We start from the raw sequence: 6,000 nt of genomic DNA, 5'->3' as shown, positions 1-6,000 counted from the left end.
GGAGATATGGGGGAAGCTCGCGTGTCCAACTTGCTCCGGCTAGCCCCCCCGCGTAGCAATCTGATCGCCAGACGCAGAGGGTTGGAGGTGCGGGAATAGAGAGACCGCGGGCTAGTTTGGTCCGACTGGACAGAATTAGAATTGCATCATCGATCAGACATCCTACTTCACCAATAAGATATCCATCTCCTCCTCATCCTGCTCGAGAAATTCCAGCGTACGGGAACAGTTGGAGGAACCTACCTCCCGCCATTCCTGCTCATCACCCGCGAGCACAAGAAAATGTCCCAGATCCTCACCCTCGGTAGCAGGCCCTGAGCTTTTCCAATAGGATCTATTGGATCGAAAGCTGCCGAAGTGGCAGATCTGGTGGAGAACAGAGAAATCATCTAAGTTCGGCACAACGCCCCGCAGACCGACCTTCAAAATCGCCTCAACTCTCAGAGGGGAGAGCTAACCAGAAACGACAGTCATGCTCGCTGAGAGGATGCTCCTTCCAAAATACGTGATAACGAGAATGTCCCACCAAACCAAGCTCAAGCTTGGAGGGACAATAACCCATCTAACGCGTATAATGGGACGGGAGCTGTTGAACAGCCCCAGAACAACCCAGGGAACAAAGACCAAACCCTCAAAAGGTTAGCTTAGATGGAGGAACTAATGAAGAGGCTCCTATCAGAGAAGGGAAAAGATGAATATGACTCGGAGGACGAGCTCGAGCTTTTTGTCCCCAACATCGCAGCAACGGCGTGCGCGCTGGGTTTCAGGATGCCCCATCTATCCAAATTTGATGGGGACAGAGATCCGTCGGATCACTTGGGGATGTTCAACACCCTGATGATGGCCCATAATATCGGGCCCGAGCTGAGTTGCCTGATATTCCCATCGACTCTGATCGGGCCAGCTAGGCAATGGTTCAAGCAATGTAAGAAATAGTCTATCAACTTAAAGAAGAGTTTCTCTACTGATTTCAAGAGGGCATTCCGAGCCTTTCAAGTATTGCATGTCAAAGCGAATTCCCTGGCGAACGTGAAGCAACAGCCCGAAGAACCCTTAAAACCTTATCTGAGCAGGTTCATCAACGTTGCGGCCCGAGCTAGGGACACGGATGAAAGTTCCAGACTCATGGCTATGAGTACTAGAATCCTTGTTGGGGGCGAGTTGTGGAAAGAAATCCAGAGGAAAGGTGTCAGCACCGTGGATGAATTCCTAAACAAGGCCCAGAGATGGATAAACATGGAAGAAGCGCGAGCATCGGTTGTGGGAATCGGCCAAGTCTCTGACCAGCCCGCTGGAGCAGAAATAGACGTCGTAACAACGACTCAAACTGTTCCCCAGATCAACCAGTGGAGAGGAAGCAAGAGAAGGGGAAGTGGTGAGGGCGGCCAGCACGTTCTAATGAAGAACAAGCCCGTGGAGAAGTTCAAACTGGTGTATGCGATTTATACCGACCTCACAGACACTAGAGAGCACATTTTCCTAGAGAATTTTGCCCGCCTTCCCTGGAAAAAGCCAGAGCCCTTGAAAAATCAGAATGCTAAGAGAGACCCTTATAAATTCTGTGGATTCCACAATGACATCGGTCACAACACCGATGATTGTAGGCATCTAAAGGATGAGATTGAGATACTCATCTGAGTTGGACCCCTGGCTCAATATGCCCGGAATCGGGTCACTACTAATCAACCTACCAGGAAAACAGTCAATCAACTCTGGAAGTCCCAGGAATTTCGACCGGAGCCTAGGTGGGTCAGGATATCCCTCCTCCAATAATAGGAGGCTCGAGCAGAGGTCCTCAGAAAAGATACATCAACGAATAGAAGTCTCATAACGGAGTCGAATTTGTCCCAGAGCAGCACATACCCAAAAAACAACGATTGGAGAGACAGCCAATCAGTTTCACTGAAGAAGATGCTAGTCATGTCAAGTTCCCACATAATGATCCTCTAGTCATAACCGCCCAGCTCGCCAATCGGAGAGTTAGGAGAATACTAGTTGATAATTGGAGTTGAGTGAACTTGTTGTTTCGGTCCACGCTAGAAAAAATGGGGCAAGGCCACCTCCATCATGTTGTATGGGTTCTCTGGCAAAGGGTTGACAGTGATAGAAACAATTGAAATAGTAATAACCTTGGGAGAGAGACCCCGAACTGTCTCCAAGCTCCTCGATTTTGTGGTCATTGATTGTCCCACCGCATACAACACAATTTTGGGTCGGCCTACGTTGATGGCATTTGAAGCCATAACTTTTATTTGCCACCTCGCAGTCAAATTCCCCTCCTCTACTGGGATATGTACGGTCTGAGGTGATCATCTCACTGCCAGGGATTGCTATAACATTTCCATGAAGGGAAAATCATAACCCGGGCAGCAGACGATGGCCATTCAGGGCAGAAACGAGGAACCCTAGGAAGTGAGAACTAGCTCTGGGATAAAGGAATCTCAGCCAGTCGATGGCGTAGATACCACCCTGAGTGAGGATATCAACTGTAGAATTGGCGAAGATAGGTCTGAGCTCTAGGCTATCGAAGAGCTCGAAGAGGTAAACATCGATCCTAAAGACCCTTCGAGGGTGGTTAGGCTCGGGAAAAACCTTGGTGATGAGAGAAAGGTGGAGCTGCTAAAATTCCTGGAAGGAAATCTAGACGTTTTCGCCTGGTCTCATGAAGACATGGTAAGGATCAGCCCGAGCATCATCATGCATACCATCAACTTGGACAAAAGCATGCCTGCGAAGTCGCAGAAACAGAGGCATCTGGGCAAGACCCGAGCTGCGGCGCTAGAAGAGGAAGTTGCTCGACTTTTAAAATGCGGATTTATCCGCGAGGGAAAATACCCGATCTGGGTTGCCAATCCTATTCTGGTCCCAAAACCTACCGGAAAATGGCGAAACTGCATCGACTTCTTTGACCTGAATAAAGCATGTCCAAAGGATTGGTTCCCCTTACCAAGAATTGACCAATTGGTGGACACCACAGCAGGGCATGAACTCATGTCCTTCATGGATGCATACTCTGGTTATAACCAGAGGGCTATGAATCCCGCGGAATAGGATCATACAAGCTTTATGACTCCAACCAATGTTTATTGTTACAAAGTCATGCCCTTCAGGCTGAAGAACGCAGGAGCTACATATCAGAGATTGGTCAACAGAATGTTCGTTAATCAGATCCGGAAAAACACGGAAGTTTATGTTGAAGACATGTTGGTCAAGTCAAAAACAGCCGATGACCATGTTCTCGATCTGAGGGAATGTTTTGAGATCCTGAGGAAGTATGGTATGAGGTTGAATCCCCAAAAATGTACCTTTGGGGTGGCGTCAGGAAATTTTTTGGGATTCATAGTCAACACTAGGGGGATAGAGGCGAACCCTGAAAAAATCAGATTGCTACTCGAAATTCCATCGCCCCGGTCGCGAAAAGACGTCCAGAGTCTGACAAGAAGGGTGGCATCCCTTAATCGGTTCATTTCCAAGTCTACCGACAAGTGTTTGCCATTCTATAACCTGCTTCAGAGGAATAAAAAGTTTGAGTGGACCGAAGAATGTGAGTGGGCCTTCCTCGACCTAAAAACACATTGAGCCGAGCCGCCAATGTTGTCTAAGCCAACAACAGGAGAACCTCTTTTTCTTTACTTAGTTGTTACAGAAGATGCGGCCAGCGCCGTGCTGGTTCGAGAAGAGGATCGGGCTCAAATTCCAGTTTATTACATTAGCAAAAGACTTCTCGGAGCTGAATCTCGATATCCGTTGATACAAAAAATGGCTTTCTACCTTATCACGGCCTCCAGAAAGCATAGGTCGTATTTCTAGTCCCATTCAATCCACGTCATATCCGATCAACCTTTAAGGCAGGTACTGCAGAAACCTGAAGCATCAGGACGTATTTTGAAATGGGCCATCGAGCTCAGCCAATTTGAAATTTTGTACGTACCACAGACTGCAATGAAAAGCCAAGCCTGGTTGATTTCATGGTAGAATGCACTGGATTCCAAGAGGTACCTGGGGAAGAATCGCTGTAGGCATTGTGGAAGGTCTTTGTGGATGGTTCATCTAATGAGAACGGGTCCGTAGCTAGAATAATTTTGATATCCCCGGAAGGACATCGTTTCCACTCCATGTTATGGTTCGGATTCGAGGCGTCCAACAATGAGGCCTAGTACGAAGCTCTATTTGCTGGGCTTAGAGTGGCCAAGGAGCTGAAGGCCAGGGCCATCCAGTGCTACAATGATTGCCAGCTCGTGGTAAACCAAGTATTAGGGGAATACCAAGCGCAGGGAACAAAGATGACAGCCTACCTGGCCATGGCGAGGAAGAAGCTATCCAAATTTGAATACAGCCTAATCGAGCAGATCCCACGTGAGCAGAACGCCAATGCTGACGCTCTAGCAAAACTTGCCACCTCCAGGGAAGCCGAGACCTTGAGCCTGATACTGGTGGAATTCTTGGAAAGACCAAGCGTGGTAGAGGATACAAGGGAGATCGAGATGATCGATGCCCGGCCAACCTGGATGACTCCCATAGTCGAGTACCTTACAATAGGGAAGTTACTCGACGAGTAAAATAACGCAAGGAAGATATTCTATCAAGCTCTGAGGTATACAGTCATAGACAGAATGTTGTACCGGCGTGGCCTCTCTCTGCCTCTTCTGCGATGTGTTCTGCTAGAGGAGGGTAAAACTATTTTGCATGAGGTGCATGAAGGTTTTTGTGGAGATCAAGCTGGGGGGCAAAACCTGGCCTTTAAGATATTGAGGCAAGGGTATTATATGCCCACTCTATCAATAGACTCAATTTCCTAAGTCCGAAAATGTGACAAGTGCCAATGGTTTGCCACGATCGCCGAGCTCCACCAGTCGAGCTAAAGATGATCTCGTCCCCATGGCCATTCGCGGTCTGGGGAATCAACTTAATTGGAGCCCTGCCCACGGTAAAAGGAGGATTTCGCTATGCAGTAATGGCCATTGACTATTTCACGAAGTGGGCAGAAGCAGAGCCCCTGGCAACGATAACGTCAAAGAGAGTCCTCGATTTTGTGGTTACAAATATCGGTTGCCGGTTCGGACTACCAAGGAATATTGTGTCAGACAATGGAACCAAGTTCGATAGCAACCTCTTCACTGAATTTTGTGGAAGACATGACATAATCAAGAGTTTTTCTTCAGTGGCCTACCCCCAGTCTAATGGACAGATCGAAGTTGTTAACAAGATGCTCAAGGAAAGCCTTAAGAAGAGGCTGGACGAGGCCAAGGGAGTTTGGCCTGAGCAGCTCCCGCAGGTGCTATGGGCTTACCGGACCTCACACTGAACTTCAACGGGGCACACCCCTTTTCCCTGACTTTCGGAAGTGAGGTTGTCCTTCCTATCGAAACAAAGATAGCCACGCACAGGATCCAGACCTTCACCCAAGAGCATAATGACAAATTGCTCAGCGCGTCACTCGACTTGATTCACGAAAAGCGAGAAGATTCACATCTACGGCTCGCGCATTATCAACAGAAAATCACCCATTACTTCAATTCAAAGGATAAGAAGCGTGTCTTTAAATTAGGAGACCTGGTACTCTGAAGGGTGTTTCTAGCGGCCAAGGACCCCAAAGATGGTGCCTTAGGCCCTAGCTGGGAAGGGCCCTATCAGATCATTGAAATCGTACAGGAAGGTACATACAAATTGGCCCGGCTTAATGGAGAAATGGTACCACGGATCTCGAATGCTATACATTTGAGAAAGTATTATCAGTAGCCAAACCTCTTGTCTATGTAAGGCTTGCATATAAAAGCCAATTAATTATAAAAAAATGAATGATGATGGGTATGGTTTCATTTATGTCTGTGTATGGTTTCATTTGTATGATAGTTCAAAGTAACCCAGCAAGTCCACTTCCTGATTACTTCGGGGGCAGATCACTCGGCGACCAGGTTTCCAAAATTTAGAAGTTGGTTAAATTTATTATCCAAAGTTTTTTATAAAAAAAAACATACGGTGTCGATAAGACTAACAAGA

This window comes from Humulus lupulus, chromosome X (assembly GCF_963169125.1).
Source record: "Humulus lupulus chromosome X, drHumLupu1.1, whole genome shotgun sequence".
NCBI classification, from domain to species: Eukaryota; Viridiplantae; Streptophyta; class Magnoliopsida; order Rosales; family Cannabaceae; genus Humulus; species Humulus lupulus.
Note: the sequence above shows the minus strand (reverse complement) of the source record.